The 17,217-nt window shown below is 45.3% G+C and overlaps 1 long non-coding RNA gene across 1 annotated transcript in view; it reads right to left on the bottom strand.

The window, feature by feature from the left end:
• Window positions 1-914: 914 nt before the first annotated feature.
• The window catches only part of LOC145389726 (uncharacterized), a 30,318-nt gene continuing 14,015 nt past the window's right edge, over window positions 915-17,217 (bottom strand). Inside the window, exons 2-4 of the long non-coding RNA XR_013895505.1 lie at window positions 14,294-14,512; window positions 13,086-13,178; window positions 915-1,119 (exon numbers count right to left, since the gene is read on the bottom strand). This is a non-coding gene — a long non-coding RNA (uncharacterized LOC145389726). The remainder of the gene's footprint in view (window positions 1,120-13,085; window positions 13,179-14,293; window positions 14,513-17,217) is intronic.

Raw genomic sequence — 17,217 nt, 5'->3', positions numbered from 1 at the left:
CATGTTCCAGCTGACGCCAGACAATTTGGTTCAGCCGAGAGAGGATCCTAGGATCCTGAGAGACACTATAACATCACAAACAAAATACAAAATGCCTTCCCTCCATCCTGAACGTACTATAATTCATTTACATTAAGTAAGCTCGTATTTTCGTATTTTTGCAGCTTATTTCATGTATCTTAGTTAAAAGAAAAAATACTACGAGCCGGTGAATAAAACCAACACTTGTAGACGAAGAATATAATTACCAAACAGTTTCGGTGGACACTGCCACCATCTTCAGTGGTCAAGATAGTGAGAGGGAGTGACATACTGACACTACAAGGGTTCCTTTTTATGCCTGTGTGTGTGTGAAAGGATGGGGTAAAGGTGAGGTGGGGTGGGGTAGATTGTAAGCGGGGATTAACCCAAGGGGGATTTTGGGGGGGACATTACCGGACAGGTCAGGTGTAATTCCTATCTAGACCTGACCTTACCTGTGTCGTAGCAGGTAGGGACATGTCCCGTACAGCTACGAAACAGGTAAGGACAGATAGGAATTACACCTGACCTGTCCGGTAATGGCCCCCCAAAATCCCCTTGGGTTAATCCCCGCTTACAATCTACCCCACCCCACCTCACCTTTACCCCACCCTTTCACACACACAGGCATAAAAAGGAACCCTTGTATAATCAGTATGTCACTCCCTCTCACTATCTTGACCACTGAAGATGGTGGCAGTGTCCACCGAAACTGTTTGGTAATTATATTCTTCGTCTACAAGTGTGGGTTTTATTCACCGTCTTTGATTATCACGCAAGAGTGATTCATCCAGCCAATACTACGAGCTCTGTATCTTTTCATAGCCCTTCTTCGTGACTAGCATCGTATTCTAGTTATCTATAGTTACAACTGAGCATTCAAGTTGGAGGGATCACAACTTTAAGCAATTACAGTAAACAAACAAACAAAAAGCAAGTGTCGTCCTCTTGACCTCTCGTCTTCGCAGGAATGCAGCGGTGGCGCCATCTTGTGCGTGGAATGCGTGAAGTGCAGGCTCTTGAGTGGAAGGAGCACGGAGCCACGGGAGACTTAATAATATTCGCTAGTCAGCCAGTCTAGAAGCCTGGGACATTTGCCTGAAATAATAATAATAATAATAATAATAATAATAATAATAATAACAACAAAACCAGTCATATACATAATTCAATATCTTAGTCACTCGATCTGTCCATTCCGCCCCTTCAGTACGAGGACGCATTTCTGTAAGCTATTTTTTCTAACATGGGAGGTTCGATACGTTTGATTGAGCCTATCCATAAGACTCCTAAAGCTGAGTAAATGCCTCTGAAAGTTGCAAAATATAAAATATAAAACGTCTATATGATATAAAAACCTTTGTTCACCTCCGGGACTCGATTTGTGGCGCCTAGAACAAATGCTGACGTCATGTTTACACTTTGCTACCTTTAGACGATTTCCTGGAGCTTAAAGAAACCCTCTCGGGATGATGGGACAGACACAATAACCCCTTCAGACAGAGAATGACTTAGTTACTTTGTTCTAGGTAACCGGACGATTTTATTCAGCTTAGGAGATCCCCTCGTAGTGAAGGGGTTGATGGTGACTGTATCTAACCCCTCCAGTACGAAATTTCTCTCCAGAGTTGAAGAAAATCGTCTGGAGGAAGAAAGATGAAAATGGAAAAAAGTGTTAATGTGGACAATGAGTTAGATAAGACTGGTTTGGTTAAGGTAGGGTAGGGATGGGACGGTTGTGGCAGGGTGGGGTAGCGTTGGGTCGGTTATGGCCGGGTGGGGTAAGGTTGGGTTAGTTTTGGCAGGACGGCGTAGGATTGGGCCGGTTTTGGCAGGGTGGGGTAGGACTGGGTCGGTTTTGGCAGGGTGAGGTTAGATTGGGCTGATTATGCCGAGGTAGGGTAGGGATGGGTCGGTTATGGCAGGGTTGAATAGAGGTGGGTCGATTACGGCAGGCGAGGGTAAGCATGGGTAGGTTATGGTTGCGTTGGGGAGGGTAGGATAGGTTATGGCAGGGTAAGATAGGGCTGGGTGGTGGTGGGCTGGGTAGGGTAGTATAGGGCTGGGTAGGGTAGGGTAGGCTGAATCAGGATAGTGTAGGGTACAGAAGAGAGGTGGGTATAACTGCCGTTTAGTTCCGTCATATCCAACGCCTATTTCACTCAGTTATACTACACTGTCTCATCAAATTTGGGGCGATCTTCTCTACGATTTTTGTTCTTCCCCGCTTAGTTCAGTCCTTTAGTTCATTCATGACCCTTGGCTTTCCTTTTTATTTTTTTTTTATGTGGTGGAGCGCAGGGGCACGAGGCTAGACCACCATTAGTCCAGAATATTTAAGGGTAGGCCACCAAACTACGCCCTGGTAACGTCTACACGTCAAAACATCTGTCCACCTCTGGGACCTGAACTGCGGAGCGCTGGACGCTGAGCTCTCGGTCTGGGGATGTCACTTTTACACTTTGCTAGCTTCTGACGATATCCTACAGCTTCAGAAAACCCTCTTAGGATGACGGGACAGAATCATTTAACCCTTCAGACCAAGAACGATTTATTTACTTTGTCCTAGCTGACCGCACGATTTTATTCAACTTAGGAGATCCCCTGACAGAGATGGGGTTGATGATGGCAGTATTTAACCCTTCCAGTTCGAAATTTCTCTCTACTGTAGAGGTGAAGAAAATCATCCGAAGGTAGAGAGAAGAAAACAGGAAAAGTAATGTAGTGGTGAAAGGGCTGTACAGGGGAGGGTAGGTTAAAGTAGGGTAGAGTTGGGTCGGCAATGGCAGGGCAGGGTAGGGTAGGGTAGGCTAAGGTAGGCTAGTGTTGGGTTGAGAAGAGTAGGGTAGGGTAAACTGAACTGAATAAGTATATACAATAAAATCTGGCTATACAACAACCAGGGTCATATGCCGCCGGACGATAGCGAGAATAAAAGCACTCGAAAATATGAAATACACACACACACACACACACACACACACACACACACACACACACACACACACACACACACACACACACACACACACACACACACACACACACACACACACACACACACACACACACACACAAACAAAATACAATTCATAATTAAAACAAGAAAAACACTAAGAACACTAAAACCACTGTATACTAAATTTTACACGGTAGTGCAGCTGCCTACACCAAGCAAAGGTTTCCCCCTCCACCACAACAAGCATCTTCTCCAAGTACCAACAGAAGACTACAATCTCTCTCCTGCCCGGTGCTCAGAGAGGTAACGATGGCGCAATTCCCCAACAGTGGACACCATCAGCAAAAGCCGAAGAGTCAGGGGGACGAAGCATTTCACACAGAAAGTAGGGGGAGAGTCCTCCATTAAAAATCAATGAGAGAACCAGGAATGGCCCATTCGGAGCCAGCATAAAGCCGTCTCCCACCTGCATTCAGACCTCGGCAAATGAAGGGGCCCGTTTACCCACAAATATCACACATTTTGTTGGCCCCCACCGCATCCCACCTACTCTGCCAGTGGGAGCAAACAGTGAGTGGTTAGATGAATATCACTGAGCGAGGCAGGGCAGAGGTGAGGATGGGCGAGAGGCAGCAGCCTTTGCCAGAGCGTCAGCATGCTCATTGCCCACAATGGTACAAAACCACAAAGCAGTCCCTAGCAAGCACAGCCATTCTAAAACACTGTAGACAACAAAAGAGGATTGGACGGGAAAACACAAAATGGAGATCGGCAGAGTCGCTAAAAACTGTATAACAAACAGGAGGAAAGCTAAATATCAATTTGACTGCGAGTAAAATAGCAGTAAGTTCTGCGATAAAAGTAGATACGATGGGGAAGACTCCTACCACGAATGAAATCGGGAAATATAACACCCAAGCCTGTCCCCTCACGGGATTTCAATCCATCAGTACATACGAGAATCGAGACACTGTGAGAGGAAGCATGTTCTAAAAAAATAGCAAAGAGCCGCCTGTGAGGAAAGAAAGGCCCCTCTCTCAGGAAAGTAAACACACGGTTGCACCCCTGAGAGGAGCCAGGGAGCCATCCTTGGTACACGCACAGGACAAACAAGAAAGGTTGGAACATCCACATCCCCCATGGCAGCCTTCACCCTGTACCCAAACGGATGTGGATAGCGAGGATACGGCGAGGCAGACACTCCCTCCGGAACAGAGCCAACAAAATCTTCCTGAACTTTAGCAAAGACGGTGACACTAAGGACACTAGTTTGAGGCACTCCCTCCTCTTGAGGATATGAGGGAAACAAGGTGGCACCAATACGGAAAAATTCCATAATCAGTAAAGGCAACCTACCACGCAAACCAAGATGGTGACCTGCAATACCTGGCTTGTGAAACGGTAGGACAACAGCCCCCCGCCAAGAAGCAGGAGTGGACGAATCTCTCCAAATTCTATTTATAAGACTCAGGAGGAAGGACACTGCTTCATGAAGAAATAGAACACGAACTCACGGAAAAGAACACCTGGGCCAAAGTAACCAAGATATCCAAATTCGGTAAGAGAAATACCATGAAAATCGAATTTGAAGAATCAAAAATGGCTGAGAAGGCTATGGAAGGCCTCAAATTATTCCATATATGTATTAGCAGACACCAAATTCAAGCCGAGAAGTTCATTAACGTCACCGTCTGCATGAGATGTTATGAACTAAACTCTCACTCTACCAACGACTGCCCCAAACCCAAGGACTACTCAGCCTGCTCTGAATGCACCTCCACTGAACACAGATGGAGTAAATGCAAGTCAGCCACAAAAAAATGCATAAACTGTGGAGGAGAGCACAGCACCACAGCTATGAAATGCCCCAGAAGGAAGAAAATAGTAAAAAGCACCATAAACACACCTCAAACCCCATCTCCTGCCTCAATCCGCCCAGGAACAAGTTTCGCCCAAGCAACAAAAAACTCCCCAAACCTCCCAACAGAAGCCCTTCAAAACACTACACCCACCAACAAGTTTTCAGACTACATGGTTGTGATCTTAAACGCACACATGCATGAACTAGCAACCCCAGGATGCTTCAACAAGATACTTGAACAAAGTTGCATACTAAACGGACTTCCAGTAGTGAAACTTCCTCCTAACCCCCCCTCGGAAAAAATAATCAGAGCAGTCATTCCAGAAACAACAATAAACCTGCCTTTCCCCCCACCTAATGAAACCTCATATTCCCCAGATCCTTCCTCAAGACCACCCCCAACCTCCTACACTGAAGAAGGAAATGAAGGAGAAATATCAACTGACTCCCCCCTTAACGGAATAGAAACTCTTGCCCAGGAAGGGGCAACCCACTCCCACAACAATAACGAAGACGCAGCCCATGCAGCTAACTCGGACTCTGACGGACACACAAGCCCCTCAGAAGAAGAAGAAGAAAATGAAAAGGAAGAGGACCAAGAACTAAACCGGAAAGACGATGCAGTTGAAGTGGCAGTCCTCCCCACAATATGGAAGCCCAACAAGGAATACAAACACCGTGAACTTACAAAAGCCATCAAAGAGAACAAAGCCCTAGTAAAACATAACAACAAAATAATGAATTCAGACTCTGCTGTCAACGAATTAAGAACAATCTCGGAAAAATTTGACAATTTCCAGCACTTGATCCGACCGGCAAACACAGAGGAAGAAAGATTCCTTCTTCAAGGACTGGAATCCCATACCAAGACATCTCAAGCCGCCCAGGCTAGACCTCAAAGACATAGAACATGAAAATTATCCAGCACAACGTTCTGAACTGGTCTGGTCGTAGACTAGGACTAATCAACACTTACCGTAACATTGACCCTGATATCATCTTAATAAATAGCCATGGCATCCCCACACACAGTTCTCTACGCATCCCAGGCTACTCCATACACAAAAGAAATTTCTATAACCGCCCCATGGACGGAACAGCCATAGCACTAAAAAACAACCTACAGTACAAAATCCTTGATCATTTCATCTCCGATATGTTAGCTGCAGAAATCCAAACACACACGGGCAAAATCATCATTGCCACAGCATACCTCCCTCCTAGCCGACCATACCTCCCAACCTCGGATTTCATAAACCTATTCAGAAGGAACACTCCTGTATATCTTATAGGAGATCTCAACGCCAGACACCATCTCCTGGGTAATAGGAACTCGAACATCGTCGGGAGACAACTAGCCAGACTAATCTCTGACACCACAATAAGATTTATAGGACCCCATTTCCCCACATACTATTCCCACAACTCCACCACCACCCCAGACATAGCATTAAGTAACATGAATGCACATCACAACATCTACTTCTCCCCTGGGCCTCTCACTACCAGCGACCACACCCCTATCATTGCTACAATCTCCTCTGCCCCAATACTTGTCCCCACTCCACCCAGACCCAATTTCTCCTTGGCCAACTGGGAAGATTTCAAGCAAGAATTATGTACAGCTTTTACAAACTTCCCTAACCCTGAAGAAGGCACACTCGAAGACATAGATCAGTCCCTCAAGAGTTGGTACTCCTCAATCAAATCTACAATCAATAACAACATCCCCACAACTTCTTACAGAACAATAACACATCCAAAACACAGCAGAGACACACAGATTCTCATCCAACAATACAATGCACTTAGATCACACTCCCAAACACACGGCTGGACAAGAGCACACTTCACACAATACAAAGCGCTCCAAGCTCAGCTGCACACATCCTTAATGACAGAACATAACACACACTGGGCCAGCATCATTACCAACACCGCCAACTCATACAACGACCCCACCATCTTCTGGCGAAAAATAAAAACTCTCTCAGGCTACTCTAACCCCGACCCACACTACATACTTGACCCCCACGGAGAAAGAAAACACTCCCCCTCAGAAAAAGAAAACACCCACAGATCACACTGGGAATCCATTTTTCAAGAACAGGACGAAGAACAAAACGACCAAACACACGAAAACAACGTAAGAGAATATCTAATCAACAACCACGACAGACTCACTCCATATCATTCAGCAGACCCAGCCAGACTAGATTCTGACACAATCTTTACCTCCCCCATCACGGAAGGAGAAATTACTGCCATCATAAAAAACATGAGAAAAACCTGCCCAGGAGAAACCGGAGTCAACAAAACTATTCTATCCAACCTCCCCAGCATAGCCAAAGAAACTCTGAGACACATATTTAATGCAACCATCTCAGCTGGATATTTCCCAGACAAGTTTAAAGAAGCAACAATAAAGTTAATCCCTAAAAAGAATAAAAATCCTCATCTAGTAGAAAACCACAGACCAATATCTCTATTAGAAGTCCCTGGAAAAATCCTAGAACGAATAATTAACAACAGACTAAGAATACACCTAGAAAGCAATGACTTATACAATACAAACCAATACGGGTTCCGATTCCACAGAGGCACCACACATGCAATCGCCGTCGCAACAGAACATATTGCAATAAACAAAGCCAACAAGGGTCAGTGTCACGTGGTCCTCAGGGACATCACAAAAGCCTTGGACAAGGTGTGGCACCTCGGTCTTAAACACAAACTCCTCCACCTTAACCTCCCTACAATAACTGAGAAAATCCTATGCGATTTTTTAGATGATAGGAAAGCCAAAATTAAGATAAATAATTACACTGGTGCCAGCTTTGCCCTGGGTTGTGGTGTACCCCAGGGAAGTGTCTTGTCCCCAACTCTTTTCACCATCTTCACAAGTAACACCCCTCAAGCAACACACGGCATAAATATCAGTTATGCCGACGATATTACCCAGATCGTAAACTACCCAGGCCCATCAAGGAACGTTATGAATTCCAGAACCAAACAAGAAGCTGAGAAAATAAATCGCTTATGAAAATCAGTGGAAAATACGAACAAACATTAATAAATTGTCAGTAATTCAACTAGCAAACAAAAGAAAAGAGCCACTAATAATTAATGACGAATTAACTGAATTTAAGGAGGAAGGGAAAATACTAGGTTTCAAGATCAACTCAACAGGCTACCTCGCTAGCACAAATGACAGGAGACAAAAAGCCACTGGAGCACTCAGTCGATTATACAGATTCAAAGACATGCCAATAAAAATTAAAACCCACCTAGTCAAAGCACTTGTTCTTCCCATCCTCGAATATCCACCCATCCCTACACACACCTTCAGCCACACTCAACTAAGGAAACTACAAACAATTCAAAATAAGGCTCTCCGATTTGCAACCAACCAACACTACCCCTACACCTTAACTACAGAACAAATACATACAATCACCAAAACCAAACCCTTGAATATTAAAGTACACAACCAAGCCAAAAAAATATGGGAAAAAATCGAAGAATTTGATAATGATTACCTGTTTAAGTATTAACACTCTCGGGCTCCTGTGACTCTCTCTGAGAAGCATGTAGACGTTTGGCATTAGATGGAATTTTATACGGAAGTTGTCAAAGCCATGAAGGGGTTAACATTACCTGCCTTTGCTGTCGCTTCTGTGGCCATGATTAGTACTCATTTCACCATTAAGCATTTCACTATTACTCGTTTCACTATTACTCATTTCCCTATTACTCATTATTAATTTCGTTATTATTGTTGTGTCTATTAATTCGTTATTCAAGTATTTATGAACGGTATTTAGAGTTAACTTTCTATAATTGGACATAAATGGAAAACATACTACAAATAATTACGCAATCAGCAATAACCATGACTTAATACACACATTTGCAGCATCCAGTGTTGGCATAAATCATCCAAAATTCTTCCAAAATGATGTTGGTCACAGTCGGGAAACAAATTAATATCACAAGAACAGCCATTACTTCGAGTGGCCAGACACAGGACGCTGACGCCATTATAAATTGTCTGATATAATTTGCTGACGTAGACAAATGGAGCTGGGATTATTATTATTATTATTAGCATTTTCTTTTTCCTTTCTTTACTTTCTTTCTTTTTCTTTAGTTTTTGTCAGCAGGATCAGATAACGCCCACATTCCAAACTCTTATCAAATTATCGACAGTCGCTGGGGAGAGGACATATTGAAATTATATTAGGTAAGGACTGACCACCATTGCTAAGTTCCCTTTTATTTTTTTTTCTGGTGTTTAAAATAAAATGTTCTTATTCTCTCAGGCTCCTATGACTCGCTCCCAGCTAAATAAAATCGTCTGGTAGTGGCTGGGATAGAATACTAGAGTTGTTCCGATCACGAGAGGGTTGAATAAAAATCCCCTCTGTCTCCAGTGAGTCAGTTTGCTTATGGTGTGTGCAAATGAAGCGTGTTTTTGTGGTGGTGCCTCCTTGATCGGTCCTCAGCTTGACAAGGCCCCTGAGGTGTGTGCAGGTTCCCGTCACTGAGATAGTCATCGGTGTCAGGGGGGTAATGAGGATGACTGGGGGGGATGAGGGAGGGGGCAATATCACCTCCCCCACACCCCCTTACCCCCTCACCATCCATCACCCCATTCTCAATACCTTTGTGTCCCGTCGCCAGGAAAATATGCGTTCAATTCTCGGACCCCCTTTCCCATTCAATGCCTTATTCTTTGTCCTTATGAAATTTGCTCTGCCTCTCCCTTCCTCCCTATCCACTCCATTCATTCTCCCTCTCTCCCTCCCAGTCTCTCCCTGTCCCTTCCACTAATTCTCCCACTCTCCCTCTCCCCATCCTCACCTGTCCCTCCCCTCCTATTTCTCCCTCTCCCTCTCCAATGCCCCCTACCTTTCTGTCCCTCCCCATCATCCTACCCCCTCTCTTGCCCTCTGCTTCACCCTCCCTTCCTCTCATTCTCTTCCTGTCTCTCATTTCATTGGTGCCAGTCTCTCTAGCCTTTCCTCGTGTCTATCACTGTCTCGTCCTGTCTCTCCTGGTTCCATCCATACTGTCTTGCCACAACACACATATACAAACACCTCTCTAGCAGACGCAACACACTCACCACGACGCACACAACTCAGTACATGCACACCACACCACACCACAGGAATACTAACACCACTTCGACACACAACACTCTCAATACGACACACATGCGAGCACACATAGACAGGGTGAGTTAGCGAGGTGTTAGAGTGACGCATGGGTGGGGAAGAAGCACACACACACACACACACACACACACACACACACACACACACACACACACACACACACACACACACACACACACATCACGGTATACCAAGTTCAACTATAGGAATTATGCTTTGGGTCGTGTTGGTTAAGGACAGTTTGAAATGGTAAGTATCGCGGAGAAACAAATTTGTGAAGTGATAGTCGAGGAAATATATATTATGTGAGAGTTGGTAAAAGATAAAGAGGAAACAGGGAGAGTACAGCTTCCACGAGCCCTTTCCTTTTCTCTGTTTTGTTTTCTCTCTACCCTCTACGACTAGTGCAGTGTAGTGTAGTGTAGTGCTGTGTAGTGTAGTGTAGTGCAGTGTAGTGTAGTGTTGTGTATTGTAGTGTATTGCAGTATGGTGTGGTGTGGTGTGGGGTAGTGTGGTGTGATGTGGTGGGGTGTTGTCGGGTGTGGTGTGGTGTGGCGTGGTGTAGTGTGGCGCTGCTCGTGTGCTGTGGTGTGGTGTAGTGTGGCGCGGTTCGTGTAGTGTGGTGTGGTGGGGTGTGGTGTGGCGTGGTTCGTGTGGTGTGGTGTGGTGTGGTGTAAACAGTCGCCCCCAGACGTCTATTAGGATGTTAATTCACTCCGTCGCTTGATTAGATTTCCAAGGTGATCCCAAGATAGTGCTTACCTGTGTGTGTGTGTGTGTGTGTGTGTGTGTGTGTGTGTGTGTGTGTGTGTGTGTGTCAGCCCAAGCATAGTACAGTAAAGACGGTTCGGTATTATTTCCCTGGTGGTGACATGTGAGGGTGTGAGTCCATAAAAGCAACATATAAAAAAGTTAAGTGTTCAACTCCATCTGGTTATTTCCCCTGGCAGCCACTACTACAGGTGCCCAACTACAAGATGCTTCCCTCCACACACACACACACACACACACACACACACACACACACACACATATCACTTGCACACAGAATGGGCCAAACTTTGAGTGTGACATCCGTATACTGTACTATCAGAGACCACATAAACCTGCCAAACTTTGAGTGTGACATCCGTAGACTTTCAGAGACCACATCGACTTTTAGTGAAGGTTTGGATGGCCGATGTGAAGTTAGGTTAGGTTAGTTTAGGCTGGGAATGGTTGGATTAGGTCATTATAGGTTGGGTTGGGTTCAGCTCGATTAGTTATTGACGGATTAGGTTAGATTGGGTTGGAATACGTCTGTTTAGATATGTTTAGGTTGGATTATATTATGTTAGGTTTGGCTGGGCTGGGTTGGGTTGGATTAGGTAATTTTAGGCCTGGCTGGGCTTGGTATGGTTAGGTTAAGTGAGACTGGGTGACATTAGGTCGGTTAAGATATGGATAGGATGCGTTAGGGTAGGTTAGGTTAGGTTGTTAGTTACTTGAAGGTTAGGTGAGATGATGTGAGTTTAAGATAATTAAACTGGGTTGGGTGAGACTAAAGCCCCGTCCACACGAGCGGGCAATGCCCGCGGGCACAAGCGAGCAGTTTGCCTGTTGACGGGCTCACCGCTTGTGCCCGCGGGCAAATGCGTAAATTGCCACGGGCAATTTACGCATTTGCCCGCGGGCACAAGCGGTGAGCCCCTCAACAGGCAAACTGCTCGCTTGTGCCCGAGGGCATTGCTCGCTCGTGTGGACAGGGCTTTAGTAAGAGTAGGCTGGGTAAATTTAGATTGGGCTAGGTCACTGGAGGTTAGGCGGGGTTCAGTAAGACTAAGTATGGATAGGAAAAGTGAGACTGGGTTAAATTTAATGAAATTGACCCCCCTCTACCAAATTATCTATTTCTGTCACCTCATTCCGCTCTTAAAGATGTTTCCCTATCTCTTCTCAGCCTCTTTCCACGCCCCAGTACTCTCACTTTAAACGTTTGTACCTCTATCTCAGCAGGCAGGAAGACTTTATCTCCCACCCACCTAAAACATCGCCAATCCATGAATCTTTTTCCATGTCTTTCCTCCTCACTCTCCCACTTTTCCGCACCACTTACACTTAAGGGGTCTCTGCCATCCCCTCTTCCCCTTTCTCTCGTCTTATTCCTCACCAAGGTCTTCCCTATCTCTCCTTCTCAACTCATTTCTCTCCATGATTTTCCCTATCTGTCCTTCTCATCTCATTTTCTCCACTGCCTTCCCTATCCCTCCTTCTCATCTCTTTTCTCTCCATGATCCTCTTTACTCTTCCCTTTCCCCTCATTTCCCTTCGCGATCCTCTCTATCCGTCCCTCTAACCTCATTTCTCTCCACGATCCTCTCAGTCGGTCCCTCTCGCCTATTTTCTTCCCCACAATTCTCTTTATCCCTCCCTCTTACCCCATCCTATTCCTCGATCCAATTTTATTTCTCCCTCTCATCTCGTTCTTGTCTCCACCCCCCCCCCTCGTCACCCTCATTACTCCATGATGCTGACAATTCTCTCTCTCTCTCTCTCTCTCTCTCTCTCTCTCTCTCTTTTGTCATTAAGTACCCACACCACGTTACCTACTAATTGGCTACAGACCACCGGTGGGGTCATTACGTCTTACCTGGGGCCTTGATAGAGAGAGAGAGAGAGAGAGAGAGAGAGAGAGAAATCCTGACCAAACTTAACCCAAGCTAAAAGTAAGAGCCAGACAGGAACAATAACTAGCAGCAGAAGTTCATGTGAAAACGACGAGCGTGGGAGGATGAGAGAGAGAGCGAGGGGAGAGGGAGAAGTGTGACAGAAAGAGAGGGAAAAAGAGGAAGGGATGAGAGCGAGTAAGGGAAAAAGAAAGGGCAGTGAGAGGGAGGAGCGAGAAAGCGAGGGGGAATGAAATGGAGAAAGGTGAGTGGGAGAGGGAAATTAGTTTTAAAGAGACAAAGTTCTCAGCTTAAAGTAAGTGAACTATACGAGTATACGGTACATATATAGATGTAATATTTTTTTAACTTTTATGTCGAATCTTCAAACATCAGTAAATGACGTTAGAGTGCTTTACCTGGTGCTGGAGACGGACGCCTTCATGGGGTGGCACTGATGTAGGTGTGAAGGTGCTCGGTTCTACAAACGTTCTTTGCCTCCCTCCCTGTTCCTGGAAAGAAGAATGGTTGGCTGCAGAAAGACAACTTCGGCCAACAGTCCATCAGGGCCACAGCAATAACAACCAACTGACTTTAACTAAACTGACGCATACACATAGAAAAACAATAATGTTGCAAATGACTGAGTCTTTGTGTGAACCTCTGAATGAAGTTGAGTCAAGTTTCAAGACCACGACTTACACTGTGTCATTTGGTGTGTCGGGGAAGCTGTGTGACCTGCGGATACGGAGCTCACTTATTCGTTACCTCCGGGGCCTCCTTCTCTCCCCGTGTCTCACTGTTTTCCGTAAAGCTTCCAGACACAGCTCTACATGATGGATTAATGAAGCTGTGTGTGTTTCTCACCCAACCTATCATCAGCCTCTCGTTTGTGCTTCACCTCCCTCCTTTCCTGTCTCGTTGTTTACATTGAGGCCCTAACTGAGCGTGAGTGAAGCTTGGCAGCACCGACTAACACAGTGCATTTGAATGAGTGAAGGTCCTGCTATCCATCCTGCCTGCCAGGTCCTTCATTTGACCTTCAGTTTCCTCCTACACCTCAACTGTTTCACTACAGCCCCGGCCAGTTAACGTCGCATCATGTGAGAAGAAGTGCTGTATAGATAGGTTGGGTTTGAGTGGAAGGTGGCTGTAAATATTAGCTGCTGCACTGTGTATGTGCTAGTTCAGGCTGGGTGATAATATTGAGCTTTGAATGAAAATTGGTTGTGAATGTACGGTATTTTGCTGTACTGTTAAGATTCCGTAAACTGGTATATGTGTGTGTATGTCTAGTTGCTCAAGATGCTCCAGCTGGATTTATTTATTAAGCGTCAGAGGTTTCTGTTCACTTGATGCTACTCGAGGACAAGCCACTAGTTACCCTAAATGTCTCGTTGAGTAGCTTAGTCCCAGGCCCCTGCGCTCGTGATACGGCAATAAAGGATTGAGTGATACAGTATTCTTTCTTTTTTAGCTTATTTTGTGAAAGCATTTGATATTCTTAATGAATTTGTCTAGAGTTAAGTTTTCCTCTGCTTAGATGTTGCTTATAACAAAATTAACAAAGTTACAGCAAAAATAATTGCTGACTTATAAAAAAAAAGAATATCTTTGACACAAGTACCTTGCATTTTCCTGCTTCGTTAAATATAATTTTCGCAGGCCCGATTTAGTCTTCTCGTTTGTGCATATTCAGCTGGTTCCTTTCTAAGAGTCGCCCATTGAATCCGGATATTACTTTATTGGTGCTCTTTCTAGACAGTCTTATTCAATTTTCTTGGTCTGGATTAGATACAGCTTCCGTCAGGCCTGCCCCTACAAGACGTCTTCCCAAGATCAATGTCTGGTGGCAGAAAGGAGAAACAGAAAATTAGTCAACCTATTCAGTGTATTCAGGTGTATTTTTAGTTTTATATAATTTTTGTTATTCTGTGCTTTTTATTAAGTTCGGATGGCCGTTGAATTGACACAACCAAACTCTTCACTTTAGTCTCTGAATTGTAGCCAATTTGTTCTTTTTTATATAATTTATTTAATTACAGACAGGGAAGTTAATTAGAATATGGATATAGTGTGTCTACGTACAATCAGACTCCTTAATTCTGAGAGGCCACAACTGAATCGCCTCAGTGTCATTCTCTCCTGCATCAGGCTGTCTTGTCGCCGGCTAATATCTGCCTCACTTGTTTCTCTTTACTTCATCCATCTCATCCATGGTTCCCTCCTCTCGTCTACCCCTCCACCTCGCTCACTTTCCTAATTAAGCTGGTCTGTCTTTTCTCTACTTGGCTATATTAAAATAGCTTAGATCGTAGTTTATAATATAGTTTTGGTAAATGTTAGGGGAGTTTTGTCGCTTAACCGTGGTCTGTCAAGCAAACCCGTTGACCACAGCAAACAACGGTTTGTGTGGGACTGTCTTTCAGTAACAGTAAATCTTAAAAATACAACACAGTACAAACACCTTCTAGGGATCCGTCTCACCAACGTCGGACCATTGTCCTTCCCACGGCAAGGTGCTGGGAAATAATCAGCTTGGCCCCTGGGTGGACCTAGTAATTGCTTAACCTGGTGTGTGCAGGGCCACCACGGGTAAGTGGCAAAACGGGCCACGGTGACGAAACTGAAGTATCCATCTCCATCTTGGATGCTAAGCTATAGCAAAAGATTACAACAGAATATACTGAAAAGTCACGAAGAAATGCTAAGGAAAGGATGTAGAAATGTAGCATTCTTTTTCCCCACTGAGCTACGTGAAACAAATTGCAAAATTATGAAAATAAGGGCCAAGTTAAGGTGAAAGACCTGGAGTTGAAGCTTATAAATCTCATAAAGAGATTAGACACATGACCATTAGGCCCCTTTTCTTTCTAATATTGCCAGTGTTTTATTTAGCTTGAGGTTATTATGGAAGGCCTTGATAATAAACTCATCTTTCCTCACACAGACTTGGTTTCCACCATGGAGAGCAACAATCAACAACAACCTCGTGCTGCTGCTCCCAGTACTCGCCGGCAACAGAGAGAAAGCATGAGGCTCAGCTCGCAAGCAGTCAGCTCGTCAACAGATGCCAACACTCGTCAGCGGCCTCAAACTGCTCCTCGCCGTGCGTCAACTGGCCCCGGCACTCGGGAGTCTCGACGGGTCCCTCGAGTTCAACGGGAACGCGTTGGAGCTAACATCAGGATGCCTCAAGGACTACAGTATCCCCAGCATCCCCCTGAAGTTAATTACCACCAAAACTCTGCAGGGGTTGGATGTCTTTGCTGGCACTGCATCACCACAAGAACTGACCCTAACATGCATCACGTACTTCAGGCTGCTCATCTCTTGCCACAAACTCATCCTAGCATTCAGCAGCTGCAGCCTATCCCTTTTGTTCCTTTCCAGCCGCACAGTGAAAGTGAATGCCCTTGTTTGGACTGCATCACACCATCTAACTTCAACACGGCTCCGTTATTTACAGCTGCTCCTTTAATGACACCAACTCACCCAATCATGCACCAACCAACTGGAGAAAATGCAGGGCCAAGCACAAACCCTAGCAATGATCCAAACACTCCTGACTATGGAGACTCTAATTCTGTGCATTTAAGTGACCGCAGGTCACATTCTGAGCAGCTACAACAACCAGCACAAAACCCCACACAGTCGCCCACTTTTTGGCAGAGTACGAATACTCCAGCGATGCTCTCCCATCACGGTGACTGGACCTGAGACCTCTAGTAGGGCAAAACGGTCTGCATCTCGGCCTCGTATAGCCCAGCAGCTGTTACCAACTGATTCTGCATCTTCCTCCACCAGGGTACAAACTCAACCTACGCCCTTGAGTGGATCCTCTACATCAGATCAGAGTAGGTTGGAATTACCAGAGTGGGCATACCGGGAGTCCCCTGCAGATGTAGCAGCGGGTAGGCCAAGGGCTGTGCCAGTACCCCTGCGAAGACTTGGAGAGGGTTCCACGAAAAGTGGACGAGTATCAGATAGGCCCATGCAACCATCACAGGCCAGGCAGCAGCCACAACAGGAATCTGTATCCTCCACCACGGAGCTAATACAGGCCATGCCCTTGAGTGAATCCTCTCCATCAGGGCCCGGTGTTGGGACAGAAAGAACACAAGATGAACCAGACGGACCTGTACCCTCTATGCCATTGGAAGGCGAGAGTCCCAATAAAATGGGAAAGCCAGAGTCGGCAGCGCCAGCATCAGGTGACATGACAAAGTTAGCATCATAACTCAGAAAACGTATGTGGTAAATAGTTCGTACTGCTGTTACTCAGAAAAAGAAGCACTAGTATATGTAACACTGTGCTTCGTTATTAACCAAGCAATGACAGATGGCAAAATGCTGGACCGCAGCACGTGAACCAGCTGTGACCACAACCGCTAAGCTAGACCATAACACCACCAGGACTTTGTTTTTAAGACAGAGTGAAAATATATTCGATCCGGTCATCATCATCATCATCATCATCATCATCAACAACCTAATCTTTATTTCCATCACCATCTTCCCGGCGCCACCACACTGCTTGAATCAGTGAGG

Source organism: Coenobita brevimanus, unplaced genomic scaffold, assembly GCF_032717465.1.
Source record: "Coenobita brevimanus isolate Jiangsu-jjx unplaced genomic scaffold, ASM3271746v2 jjx.HiC_scaffold_1984, whole genome shotgun sequence".
Taxonomy (NCBI): domain Eukaryota; kingdom Metazoa; phylum Arthropoda; class Malacostraca; order Decapoda; family Coenobitidae; genus Coenobita; species Coenobita brevimanus.
Note: the sequence above shows the minus strand (reverse complement) of the source record. Positions and strands in the feature narration are given on the sequence as shown.